Below are 15,026 nucleotides of genomic sequence, written 5' to 3'. Positions count from 1 at the left end.
GCAGCCTGACGTTCCTCACGTGGCACCCAGCAGTCTGACGTTCCTCACGTGGCACCCAGCAGCCTGACGTTCCTCACGTGGCACCCAGCAGTCTGACGTTCCTCACGTGGCACCCAGCAGCCTGACGTTCCTCACGTGGCACCCAGCAGCCTGACGTTCCTCACGTGGCACCCAGCAGCCTGACGTTCCTCACGTGGCACCCAGCAGCCTGACGTTCCTCACGTGGCACCCAGCAGTCTGACGTTCCTCACGTGGCACCCAGCAGCCTGACGTTCCTCACGTGGCACCCAGCAGCCTGACGTTCCTCACGTGGCACCCAGCAGTCTGACGTTCCTCACGTGGCACCCAGCAGCCTGACGTTCCTCACGTGGCACCCAGCAGTCTGACGTTCCTCACGTGGCACCCAGCAGCCTGACGTTCCTCACGTGGCACCCAGCAGCCTGACGTTCCTCACGTGGCACCCAGCAGCCTGACGTTCCTCACGTGGCACCCAGCAGCCTGACGTTCCTCACGTGGCACCCAGCAGCCTGACGTTCCTCACGTGGCACCCAGCAGTCTGACGTTCCTCACGTGGCACCCAGCAGCCTGACGTTCCTCACGTGGCACCCAGCAGCCTGACGTTCCTCACGTCCTCACGTGGCACCCAGCAGCCTGACGTTCCTCACGTGGCACCCAGCAGCCTGACGTTCCTCACGTGGCACCCAGCAGTCTGACGTTCCTCACGTGGCACCCAGCAGCCTGACGTTCCTCACGTGGCACCCAGCAGCCTGACGTTCCTCACGTGGCACCCAGCAGCCTGACGTTCCTCACGTGGCACCCAGCAGCCTGACGTTCCTCACGTGGCACCCAGCAGCCTGACGTTCCTCACGTGGCACCCAGCAGCCTGACGTTCCTCACGTGGCACCCAGCAGCCTGACGTTCCTCACGTGGCACCCAGCAGCCTGACGTTCCTCACGTGGCACCCAGTAGCTGATGCTGTGTGTGTGGCCGGGTTTTTCTTTATATATCAATAATTTTCATAGATATTCGTCCTTCTTTGCTTGAAGTTTCAGACGTTCGTTTGTTTTTCAATTTGATATCAACGCTACTGAAATATGAAGATATTAAGGAAGTCTTGTTCCCCATAGCCAGAGCTTACTGTCTGCAGCAGCTGGAGCATATTACCTGCACCAGCTGGAGCATAATGTCCGAGGCAGGTGGAGCATATTACCCATGGGAGATGAGGGTAAACAGCTTGTGACAACATGATATTTGACGTGGAGGATGGTACTTTACCTGGCTCATAATGCATGAAAGTCTGCCACCATGATTACTGCAGCTGGAGCGTTATTGTAAATACTAGAGTATGACTGTAGAAGATGGAGCATGATTGTTGTAGTTAAGTATGATTATAGAACATTATGTTTTCTGGCGGAGCATGATAGATGATTAATGTATTGTTGATCATGTGAGCATATCTGGAGGAGGTATAGTGTTAACCTGACTGGCTGCAACATACGACACGTGACTGTATGGTCGAAGCTTATGATACTGACAGATATGTGTACCAGCTGGAGCATCGTTTCTTTGACAGCTGGGGCATGATTATTACGCCAGCTGGGGCATGACTACTGCGCCAGCTGGGGCATGATACTTGTATCAGTTGAGCATGATTAGTGCGGACACAATAGCATAATATGTTGAGGTGTTGGGCAGGACCTGTGGAACTGGTTTGGTTTTGACATTAAGCCAAATCTTATGGTGGGTTTACTGTGTATGTACATGCTCTGGTGTGTACATGCTCTGGTGTGTACATGCTCAGGTGTGTACATGCTCTGGTGTGTACATGCTCTGGTGTGTACATGCTCAGGTGTGTACATGCTCTGGTGTGTACATGCTCTGGTGTGTACATGCTCTGGTGTGTACATGCTCAGGTGTGTACATGCTCTGGTGTGTACATGCTTTGATGAATATCATCACAAGGTCTCCAAACCAAGATGGTAAATATGCCCAGATAACGTTAGGTTAGGTTAGGTTAGGTTAGGTTAGGTTGTTCATACATTAACAAGTGTATTGGAATATCATTCCTGTAGCCCGATACTCTGTGTAGTTTGCTTAGAATAGAGTGTAGTTTGCTTGTTTGTTTACTGTCAGGCATTATTGGTGAGATGACGATAAATTGTCACCAGCAAAGTGTCGTCTGGCTTCCATGTTAAGTGGCTTCCAGTATTTTGATCTGGCTGGGTTTGACTACCTAGCAAGTCACTCACTACCAGTGTTTCCTGTGTCACTCAGTGGCTCCCTGACCCGTGGCTGCTGAGCCTCTGAAGCTACAGCACACAGCTTCCTCCTCGGTGTAAACAACTGCAAAACTGCTGTCACGTTGATCCAACAACAAGAACATCAGTGAAGTGTACTTGACTCTCCCTCCTACAGTGATGGTGTGATGTGGTCACTTATGTGCATGATGTAGATGACATGATGTGGATGATATAGATGACATGATGTGGATGATATAGATGACATGATGTGGATGATACAGATGATATAGGTGACACAGATGATGTAGATTGTGTAGATGATAGAGGTATTTGAGACATAAGACATAGCAGACCATTCTTCACGTGTATCTGTCTCATTCTTCTGTTCCCCACCGCCACCACCACAGCCACTTCCCTATCACCGCCACCACCACACCCGCACCACCACAGCACGACACCAGCACGCTTGGCATCATGGTAATCTGCCTGGCTCGACCCTGGCCGCCACCACCAGATGTGTCACACAGCAACGCGCCAACCGCCCACCCGCACCTTCCAGTCCGCCTCCACTCCCAGTTGGCCTCGCTAACCTGCCTGTTACACTGGTGTGACCATACATGTGAACAGCTTATGACGCACACTGAACCTGTACTATTGGTTGACGACTGTTATGTATCTCTTGTGATGCACACTGCCTGCTACATGTATATGTTCTGATAACACACACACACACACACACACACACACACACACACACACACACACACACACACAATGTATATAGACCCATATGTATTATATATATACCCGTTTATATTTTACTATTACCTGAAGAAGTTGATCAGTAGAGTGTGGAGGGAGGTGTTAGTGTGGCTGAAGTGTGACGGTGAAGAGCAGTGTTATGTGGCTACATGTGGTGCTGGTTAGTGTAGAGAGTCAGAAGCAGAGATGTGTGGGGCAGTGTGTACACCAGCAACTTAACTACCACATCCTGACAACATCTGTACACCTACCAGCTCTGGTGTATTGCTCTACATACACACGTACACAAACACAAGAATACTACTAGAAATACACACAAGCACAACATATCCACAAATGCACACATCAATATACAAATGTGGATCTGTCCAACTTGACCTGTCAAACTGCAAGTTGGGAGGTTGTTAGGGACTGTTTGTGGTGGTAGTTTAAAACTCGTAATTGATAAACTGTAGCGACAGAAATTAATGTAGTCATCATGTTTAACTGTACAATGATCTGTGTAATATTACACGTCTGAGAAACGTTGTCCAGACACCTTACATGATGCTGACGTCACCACACACACTGGGGACTGGTCGCTACGTCACCACACACACTGGGGACTGGTCGCTACGTCACCACACACACTGGGGACTGGTCGCTACGTCACCACACACACTGGGGACTGGTCGCTACGTCACCACACACACTGGGGACTGGTCGCTACGTCACCACACACACTGGGGACTGGTCGCTACGTCTCCACACACACTGGGGACTGGTCGCTACGTCACCACATACACTGGGGACTGGTCGCTACGTCACCACACACACTGGGGACTGGTCGCTACGTCACCACATACACTGGGGACTGGTCGCTACGTCACCACACACACTGGGGACTGGTCGCTACGTCATTCAGTAGTTACCAGTCGTGCATATTGTTATGTGAAGGATGGCGCTGTGTGGTCCTACCTGACCCCTGCACTACACTCACCTGTGTCCCTAACCTTCCTTCATACTTCACTCACCTTCCTTTATACTTCACTCACCTTCCTTCATACTTCACTCACCTTCCTTCGTACTTCACTCACCTTCCTTCATACTTCACTCACCTGCGAAAGAGAAGAGAAAAAACTATTATGAAACAATTCACTATACAGAAAGAAAGAAATGTTTATTAAGGTTGATCCACATGTCATGTGGGCTGATAGACTGGGGTTGTTGTGTGGGTACGGGTGAGGGAGGTGTGCATCATGATGATGATATGTACGTCATGCTACACACATGATACCACACATTTTGCACCGTCATCACCCCCCCCCCCCCGACCAAACCTCCTCCACATCACGTATTTCCAGATGAAGAAACAGAATTACGTAGCATTGACAGAACCCTCACGGCTGACCTGACCTGCGACTGACCTGACCTGCGACTGACCTGACCTGCGGCTGGCCTGACCTGCGGCTGGCCTGACCTGCGGCTGGCCTGACCTGCGACTGACCTGACCTGCGACTGACCTGACCTGCGACTGACCTGACCTGCGGCTGGCCTGACCTGCGACTGACCTGACCTGCGGCTGACCTGACCTGCGGCTGGCCTGACCTGCGACTGACCTGACCTGCGGCTGGGCTGGTGTGTCACTATTCCTTTGGTCGTCAACTTGTGCCCTCACCATGATGCACAGTGGTGACCCCACCCTGATGGAGGGGGGGGGGGCCTCTCCCGGGGGTGACAGCCTGGCCTAATGGTAGAATCTGATTGCTGGAACACACACACACTCACTCTCTCTCTCTCTCTCTCTCTCTCTCTCTCTCTCTCTCTCTCTCTCTCTCTCTCTCTGAGATGACGGAAGCGTTACCGTATATGTAACATGTATGTGTGCAGGATGACTAGCTCACGTTACTCCTGTCCTCAAGATGGCCAGCTGTTACCCTCATGATGGACCAGATGTTACAGGTCACCTCTTGTGTCACGGGTCTAGCGGTCACTCTCTGTAACAACTTCACAATTCTCCCAACATTGTAGTGACATTACCAAGAGATGTATGATATGTTCCCGGTCATTCTATCTTCTGACCGTCCTATAATATGTGGGTGTGTGTGGCTCCTAGTGTTGCAAGGTAGGTTTTCTACCAGTTTTCCGTCATGTGTGTTGCCGGAGGGCGGGAAGAGAACCTTTGCTTTGTTATCGTTTTCTTCTGTTGGTTTTCAAAGTTGTGCATCTTGGTCAGTGGTGATAAGGTGTGAGGACCTCGCTGGGGTCGTAGCTGTGTGTTGTGTGTACGTGTGTTCAAGTGTGTGTGTGTGATCATGTGTGCGCTGGGGTCGTAGCTGTGTGTTGTGTGTACGTGTGTTCAAGTGTGTGTGTGTGATCATGTGTGCGCTGGGGCCGTAGCTGTGTGTTGTGTGTACGTGTGTTCAAGTGTGTGTGTGTGTGTTCATGTGTTCGGTAATATTGTTGGTCAGGTTCACGTAGTGATGAACACCTCTCCTTGTGTCAGAGGTCATCATGACTTCCTCTATAGCTTCGTTTTGTGTTCATTTGCTTCTAAATATGTTGGATGATTCTCATAATTATAGTATAATACACTAGAATATAGACAGTATACATAGTAACATCATTATAGAATATAGACAGTATACATAGTAACATCATTATAGAATATAGACAGTATACATAGTAACATCATTATAGAATATAGACAGTATACATAATAACATCATTATGGATTATAGACAGTATACATAGTAACATCATTATAGAATATAGACAGTATACATAGTAACATCATTATGGAATATAGACAGTATACATAGTAACATCATTATAGAATATTGATAAATATCTGATGTTGGAGATTACATATGTAAATACCGGTTCCATTCCTGTCTGTGTCTCTTGTTAACAGTTGTACACAGTTGGTTGGTGAGGGTCAGCTGGTGTAGCCTGACCCAACACCTCACCGTCTTCTGTCTAGCTTTATCTCCCAGTGTTATTTCCTGGCCTACTTCCCCTGAGCCACGGACCAACTGACTCTTCTCTCTTCTCTGTCTGTATCCTGACTTTGGTTCTTTACTTTCTCTTCTTCCTCTTCGTGTTTCCCCTGCCAGGTCCAGCACAGACCACTCACCAGGTCCACCTGCCAGGTCCAGCACAGACCACTCACCAGGTCCACCTGCCAGGTCCAGCACAGACCACTCACCCACCAGGTCCACCTGCCAGGTCCAGCACAGACCACTCACCCACCAGGTCCACCTGCCAGGTCCAGCACAGACCACTCACCCACCAGGTCCACCTGCCAGGTCCAGCACAGACCACTCACCCACCAGGTCCACCTGCCAGGTCCAGCACAGACCACTCACCCACCAGGTCCACCTGCCAGGTCCAGCACAGACCACTCACCCACCAGGTCCACCTGCCAGGTCCAGCACAGACCACTCACCCACCAGGTCCACCTGCCAGGTCCAGCACAGACCACTCACCCACCAGGTCCACCTGCCAGGTCCAGCACAGACCACTCACCCACCAGGTCCACCTGCCAGGTCCAGCACAGACCACTCACCCACCAGGTCCACCTGCCAGGTCCAGCACAGACCACTCACCCACCAGGTCCACCTGCCAGGTCCAGCACAGACCACTCACCCACCAGGTCCACCTGCCAGGTCCAGCACAGACCACTCACCCACCAGGTCCACCTGCCAGGTCCAGCACAGACCACTCACCCACCAGGTCCACCTGCCATAACACTTCATCTCGTGCCATCACAATGCAGTTCCAGCCTCGGGTTCATAAGTTACGTTGGTCTGGAAATTACATTTAAGATATATCTGGTTGTGTCCCTCTGACTGTGAAAGGAATTTTACCAGAGTTATAAGATGCTAATTTTTCTTGAGTATCTCATATTTCTCTCTCCATTATCCTCATTTCTTTATCTTTATTTCTCTTCCTTTGCTTCCGTCTTATCATTGACTATATAAAATTCCTTTCTTCAAGATATTCGGTTCCCAGGGCCTTGGTTTCACATCTCTAATTCATAGTGTAGTTCCTCCTGTATTATTACATTCTTCCAGCACTTCCGACCTTTTCTCTCCCTGGTCTGCCCTCATCCGTAGCACTTTCTTCCCCTGCACTCTCACTCCTGACCGTCAGAACAGCTTCGATAATTAAGCTTCATTATTACCTCACAGTGAGGAAGATTGTGACAATGGCCAGAGTCTTACCCCGGCACCGGCCCTCCCTCCCTCCCTCCCCTGCATGTTGGGGACACTGCCCCCCCCCCCCCCTCTCTCTCTCTCTCTCTCTCTCTCTCTCTCTCTCTCTCTCTCTCTCTCTCTCTCTCTCTCTCTCTCTCTCGACACAATATGAAGACATTCTCGCTGATTCATCGTAAGTGTAGGACTTGCTGCCTTGGTTGGGTCTGCTGCATCATTGGTCCAGGTCACGTTCCACAATGGTACTGATTTTGGTGTTGACCTCTGTATGACGGGATGTTCCTGAACCATTGGTGTACGTCTGGGCATAACGGTACCACCCTTGGGTAGGATGGCCGACCCTTTGACCTGACCCGTAAAATTCAGGTCAAAAGCCAGACGTAAGGTTGTTACCATGGTGTTGCAAGATGGCATCGTCTGGCATCAAGGGTGGTATAATGTCTTACTATTTCGTTGGTCACATTGAGAAAGTTTTAAAGGGAAAAAGACAGAATTCTCTGCTTCTCCTCACTCAGTTGACAGTCGTCTGTCTGTCTCTGTCTGTTTACGGTCGTCAGTCCTTGTGTGTGTCGTCCCTTACATGACAACTTACCCTTCCAACCCATGCACCTCAGCGGAACTTTGTGGTCTAATGACAATATGAAGATGATGAGCTCTGCTGAGGTGGGGTCAGCAGGCCAGACAGAGGGTCATCCCTCCGTCGAGCGATCAGTAACTGCTGTAGCTCATGTAGGATTGGTGCTCCAGCATCCATGTTGCTCTAGGATTAGTGAGGTCTGCGATGCCGGTGTGTAAGGAGCCGTGAAGGTGTTGGTGAGGTTAGGGTAGGTCACGGGGTCAAGTAGCCATGGTTACCGTGACCTGACCACACACACAACCAGACCAGCACGTCTGGAGATACAGGAAGTACAAGAAGACGATCATCACACGAGACACTTGACCTCAGAACCATCAGTGACGTCGTCTTGTCATCTGCTCACATGTTTCTGTTGTCCAGTTATTTAATTGATCTTGACTTAAGATTTATCTTTGATCCCATTATTATTATTATTATTATTATTATTATTATTATTATTATTATTATTATTATTATTATGTGGAGGAAGGTCCTAAAGAACTAGGTCAAATATAGTTACATAAGATATTGCTGGTTACTTCTGCATGATAGAAATGTTTGTATGATGTATACACACGATGATGTACATGATCACACTTGAGGTAGGTGGTGTTTGTATGATATATACACATGATGATGTACATGATTACACTTGAGGTAGGTGTTGTTTGTATACATTACATCTTCAGGAAGTCGTAACATTGTTCTTCTATAACCGTCTATCCACATCTTAAAACGATGAAGATAAAAACTATTTTTGCGATGGTTTATTTATATGCAAATGCGTTTATTTGTATGTAGATATATTTATGTGTTGTCTGGTTAATTCACATTTTATTATTAGAATATTTATAGCTTTTGAAACAATAAGATTTGTAGTTTGTTTCCTCTCACTTTGTACTGCAAACTATATATATATATATATATATATATATATATATATATATATATATATATATATATATATATATATATATATATATTCATTTATTTATTTATTGGTATGTATAAGATAACAGATGCAGAAAGAATGAATATAAACTCGTGAGCAGGTTGTAGTTATAGATGGTAACGTTGTGGCAGAAGCTCAGACTGAGGACGCAACTGAGTTCCACAGCTTCACATAACGGTCCATCCTCGTGTGGTTTGTCTCCACACATAACGGTCCATCCTCGTGTGATGTGTCTCCACACATAACGGTCCATCCTCGTATGGTTTGTCTCCACACATAACGGTCCATCCTCGTGTGATGTCTCTCCACACATAACGGTCCATCCTCGTATGGTTTGTCTCCACGCATAACGGTCCATCCTCGTATGGTTTGTCTCCACACATAAGTGTTAGGAAACAGCAGTCGCTCGCGTACCGCGGGTCCAGTTCTTCGAGGGAGGGAGACACACTATGGTGAGCAGTGGTGGAGGTGATGGTTGCCTAGGAAAACCTGGGAAATACGACCTGGTGCACAGACAAGGAGGTTGTAGAGAGGAGGCTGCAGGAGAGTTGTGATAGTAAAAAACATTCGTGTTGTGGAAGGTGAGCAGTGTTGTAGTGCCTGCCTGTACACTACAGTAGCTGGGAACACTTTACTAAAGTAACTGTTACCCACACACAGTACAAACCACTTTCCAACACAGTCAACAACACACGATATATAAGTTTGTATTTCTGTTTCATTTAATTTTCTAATCTCTTTTTTCTCGTAAGCGAGGAGATGATGTTGGTACTTCATATTAAAATGGAGAGAATTGTATCACAACCGCAAGTGCTCCTTAAAGGAAGATGAGGACGAGCCCTGGAAAAATTAAATACACTTAGGAAAAGTTTGATCATTCGTTTGGTGTGTCTTGTGATAACAGCCGTGGAGAATATTACACGAAAACTGAAGACGAATAAAATTAGGCTCCATCCTGTGCTGAAGTATTCTTTAAGTTTATAAAAAGAAATTCTATTTTTTTTTCCTTAATAAGGAAAAGATGATGTGGGAAGCGACCATGTTCATTAAGTGAAGCCTGGAGGCGTGCACCACAACTCCTGAAATTTCTGTAATGAGAGACTTGGTCCCATCTCCTTCAAGACTTGGTCCCATCTCCTTCAAGACTTGGTCCCATGCTGTACAGACTCTGCCCTCTCCCCCTGCAAGACTTGGTCCCATGCTGTACAGACTCTGCCCTCTCCCCCTGCAAGACTTGGTCCCATGCTGTACAGACTCTGCCCTCCCCCCCTGCAAGACTTGGTCCCATGCTGTACAGACTCTGCCCTCTCCCCCCTGCAAGACTTGGTCCCATGCTGTACAGACTCTGCCCTCCCCCCCTGCAAGACTTGGTCCCACCTGACGTCACGGATGCCAAGTGACGTTGACCGAGGTTGCGTCATGGTCAGTGAACATAAAGGATCGCAATGTTGTCTCAAGAACTTCTCACTCCAATGGACTTCATCCTTTACCTGATGCTGATTATATGGCCATTTCCCGAGTTAGCCAGGTAGCGCTTGGAACAGACAAAGGAAGGCTGCATTCGCTCACATGCATTCTCATGCTGTCATGTGCAATGCTCTGAAACCACAGCTCCCTCTCCACAACCAGGCCCCACACACACACCTCTCTGGTTTCACTATATATATATATATATATATATATATATATATATATATATATATATATATATATATAGATAGATATTCAGGCGAAGGTTAATTACTGTAGTTAAGAAGACAACAAGAGACAGACGTATGCGTCATGATTGCTGAGTGCGCGGGAGTTGCTTTTCACCCTCGGTGTGACCTCGATCAGGCGGGGTCCGGTAACACTGTCTTCCTCGAGAGCTAACTTTATGCTCTACGGCAAGAGTTGATACGGTTGTAAAGGTGATGGTATGTTTCAGGAAGACAGTGCTACACCACAAGCAGGCAGGCAGGAGCACCTGCCGCAGTAGGAGGGAACCCACATGATGCTCTGTGTGACGCCTCACCTCATCCTGCATGGTCAACAATGAAATTATCTCTAACTTTTTCGTTCCCTCTTCCTCAGTATTTATATATATATATATATATATATATATATATATATATATATATATATATATATATATATATATATATATATTATCTTTTTTTCATACCTTTCGCCATTTCCCGCGTTAGCGAGGTAGCGTTAAGAACAGAGAACTCGCTTTGAGGGATATCCTCACCTGGCCCTCTTCTCTGTTCCTTCTTTTCGAAAATTAAAAAAAACGAGAGGGGAGGATTTCCAGCCCCCCGCTCCCTTTCCTTTTAGTCGCCTTCTACGACACGCAGGGAATACGTGGGAAGTATTCTCTCTCCCCTATCCCCAGGGATGGTATCTCTGGGGATAGGGGAGGTCCCGAGCTAATGAGGCGAACTCTTGATGCTACGAGTCTCTCTCTCTCTCTCTCTCTCTCTCTCTCTCTCTCTCTCTCTCTCTCTCTCTCTCTCTCTCTCTCTCTCTCGACTTATCAGTTGCTTCCCTTTAGGAGCCTTAAAGGGGCTTTAACCGACCCTAAAATGCTAATGCATCTCCCTTTCAGTACAGCCATGTGAGGTGGGTAGGGGAGGAGGAGGAGGCAGATTGAACACTTCTTTCCACTTGGGAGGTGAGGGAGTGGCACTCCTGGGGCAGGGCTATCCCAGGGTCAGCCTGGGATGCCTAAGAGGTATAAGTAGCTAGGAATGATGCAGGGTGAGCTAGGGGACTAGGAGAAGGCTGGGATGTTGAGGAAGAGGACGGCAGTATAAGAGCTTAGCAAGGTCGCGGGCAAATTTTGAGGAAGGAGAAGCGATACCCTGGAAGCTGCTGGCGCTGGATGGCACGTGAGGGACAGAGAGAGAACAAGCGGGACGGATAGGTGAGGTAAAGGATAGATGTTGTGAGAAAGAACATTAGGAGAATGGGAAGGCGAGAGGAGGGCTTGATGGTGAGGAGGGTCGTCAGTGATGTAGTCTTCATAAAGGATGGAAGGGGGAATGTGGGTGAGGCGCTCAGCTACACTGGTGAACCACGATGTGTCATGCCAGGGTAAGGTGATGGTTGGTTGTTTACACTGCTCTTGTGGAGGACAGTGTTGCCTGGCTAGGATAGTGTTCCTGTGGTGGTTATGTGGTGGTGTGTGGTGTGGGTGGTGGTGTGTGGTGTGGGTGGTGGTGTGTGGTGTGGGTAGTGGTATGTGGTGTGGGTAGTGGTATGTGGTGTGGGTGGTGGTATGTGGTGTGGGTAGTGGTATGTGGTGTGGGTGGTGGTATGTGGTGTGGGTAGTGGTATGTGGTGTGGGTGGTGGTATGTGGTGTGGGTAGTGGTATGTGGTGTGGGTAGTGGTATGTGGTGTGGGTAGTGGTATGTGGTGTGGGTAGTGGTATGTGGTGTGGGTGGTGGTATGTGGTGTGGGTGGTGGTATGTGGTGTGGGTGGTAACGTTATCAGCTACCACAGTGTATGGATCATATGCTCCTGCCACAGCCACTCCTGCACCGCCAGGTTCTCCTCAAGTTGTCCATATTAGTTGTTGATGTTCACTGACGGAAGCGTTATGAAGGAAAGTGTTGGGCGTGGTGCTCCTGCATCTCCTACACTGACGGAAGCGTTATGAAGGAAAGTGTTGGGCGTGGTGCTCCTGTATCTCCTACACTGACGGAAGCGTTATGAAGGAAAGTGTTGGACGTTAAGAGGCAGTTTACGTAACGCTGGCACATCTGCTCATAAGGATCTTGTTTTCCTGAACATTTGAACTTTCCCAGACGCGCCACAACAGGTTGTGATACAAGCAGTAACCAGTTGATCAGGCCAGTGTTAGATGTGGTTGTAGGTATTATATATGTGTGATGCTGTCTTGCATTACTTACACGTCTCTAAGTTTCTTCCAGTCCTTCCTCATATAACTTCCCAACTGATGACGTATGTAGTTCACCGTATCATGGTGGTCTTCTCATGGTGGTCTTCTCATGGTGGTCTTGCCTTATTGGCTTTCCCATGGTGGCCTCCCATGATGGTCTTCCCCTGATGGCCTTCCCATGGTGGTCTTCCTTTGATGGCCTTCCCATAGTGCCCCTCTAATGATGGCCTTCGCATAAAGATCTTCTTATGATGCCCTTCTCTTGTTGACCTGCCCATGGCAGCCTTGCCATGATGACCTTTGAATGGTTTGCTATAGTGACCTTCCCATGATGACCTTGCCTTGGTGACCTTCCTAGGGTGATCTTCAAGGGAACTGGATCTGTGTAGGTCAGTATATAAGTATGTAGTTATTTATTCCTATATTACTGAAAATGTACTATTTACGTACGACTTGAGCACAACTTGCGGTTATGATGACCCTTCCTGTACCTGACCTTTAAAGGTTAGGTTAAAGGTTAGACCAGCGTCTCAATGATGGTACCGATTTCGTAATGGTTGTACCTTTGTGTTTAATGGTTGTACCGTCATGCACAAGGGTTGTACCGTCATGCACAAGGGTTGTACCGTCATGCACAAGGGTTGTACCGTCATGCACAAGGTGTACAGTTTTCCCTCAAGATATTCAGACCACGATACAGGAAGAGAATGAGATCATGTAAACAAGGGTGGGATCCCCCATAATACCGTGTTATGAGGCTGCCGCTTAACACCTATGATAGTTTAACGTTGATTTGGTACAGCTTAAGGTGCCGATAGCCAGTGGGAACCGTCCACAGTGATCGAAGTTCACGATGCAGCCGCCAGGGGCAACGCGTTCCAATTAAGTCAGGTCCATTTAGGGTGAGTTGTGGCTAAACAAGGACAACCCACGACTACCCTTACAGTTTCCTAACCAAGTTAATGTATGGAAATGTCGTCCATCATGATATGATGAGCAGGAAAAGTCTTCCTTCATCATGATATGATGATGATGATGATGATGAAGAGTAGGATATGATGATGATGATGATGACCCAGCCAGAGCAGTGATGCAGGGGTAGTTGGCCACAACACAGTGACGCGTCGTGGTGTAAGGTATCTCCACGTGACCCAGCTGGTCCTGATGGTCGTCCGGTCGTGGCTACTTACATACCCTCCTGGGGGGCTGATCGCTCCTGACGCCACACATGCCTTCTCTACCAAGCTTGCTCCTTGGTTAACTTTGCCAGCATATAACACAGGAACACAGGCTGGCCTACGTGGTATTCCCTGGCTTTGCTATGTATGAGTAACAAGCCTGGGTTTTCTGCCTCTCCTCCACGCCTCCTTTATTATCACTTCTCACTATTTCTCTCCGTCAGTTTCCTCAACTTGAAAACTTTTTTGTCAAAATTTCTCTTAACTTTTCTAAGGATTAGCATTAAACATGGCCATGCAGCTTTACTGAAGTTTTCACGCCATTTTGGTAGCACTGCAGATGCCTCACCCAGTTTGGCAACACTGCAGGCACCGTCACCCAGTTTGGCAACACTGCAGGCACCGTCACCCATGCACATATTAAGTAAAGTTTTATCTGTGAAAATAAGTAGATTTCTCACATACGTAATTCTTGAGGCGTAATATGACCCCAAACTCACGCCAGTGATGCTGTGACCGTCTGGCTCACTGGGTCAAAGGTCAAGGGATGAGCTCCATGTGTACCAGGTCAGTTCGTCAGTTTTCTTTTCCAAAGTTCAGAACCTGAGGCTGACCCCCCCGCCCCCCCGCCCCCCCTAATAACACTAGGAACAAGTCAGGTGTCAGAAGGTCAGTACATGGAGACGCTAGGTTAGGTTAGGTTAGGTTAGGTTAGGTTAGGGTAGGGTAGGTAAGGTTAGGTTAGGTTAGGTTAGGTTAGGTTAGGTTAGGTTAGGTTAGGTTCCTGCGGCTGTGGGGACTGGCGAGGGTTGTTAACTGTGCCGTGTTAGGGTTTGGTCGAGTTAGGTCATCCCGTTGACTCTCTCTCTCTCTCTCTCTCTCTCTCTCTCTCTCTCTCTCTCTCTCTCTCTCTCTCTCTCTCTCTCCTCTTCTCTCTGGTTCTTCCCACTGTCCCCTTTCCCAGGTTTCACTCTCATTATCTCTTCCTCTCCGTCTTCCTAATCTTTCCCTTCCACATCATTCCTTTCCATTTGTTCCTCTGACTCCTTTTCCCCTTCCATTTCCGTGACCCTGCCCTTCCCCCGCACTCAGCCATCGTCTTACATCCCATATTCCTCCACACATCCCAGGTTCCTCCACACATCCCAGGTTCCTCCACACATCCCATATTCCTCCACACATCCCAGGTTCCTC

General features: G+C 48.1%; 2 protein-coding genes across 3 annotated transcripts in view; one reads left to right on the top strand and one right to left on the bottom strand.

The window, feature by feature from the left end:
- Positions 1-15,026, top strand: part of Parp1 (Poly-(ADP-ribose) polymerase) — a 497,767-nt gene that overhangs the window by 208,822 nt on the left and 273,919 nt on the right. The gene's annotated exons all lie outside the window — the stretch shown is intronic.
- LOC139760393 (uncharacterized) overlaps positions 1-15,026 on the bottom strand; it is a 316,071-nt gene that overhangs the window by 225,846 nt on the left and 75,199 nt on the right. The gene's annotated exons all lie outside the window — the stretch shown is intronic.

The sequence above is a fragment of the Panulirus ornatus genome, chromosome 36 (assembly GCF_036320965.1).
Source record: "Panulirus ornatus isolate Po-2019 chromosome 36, ASM3632096v1, whole genome shotgun sequence".
Taxonomy (NCBI): Eukaryota; Metazoa; Arthropoda; class Malacostraca; order Decapoda; family Palinuridae; genus Panulirus; species Panulirus ornatus.
This window is presented reverse-complemented; position numbering and strand designations above follow the sequence as displayed.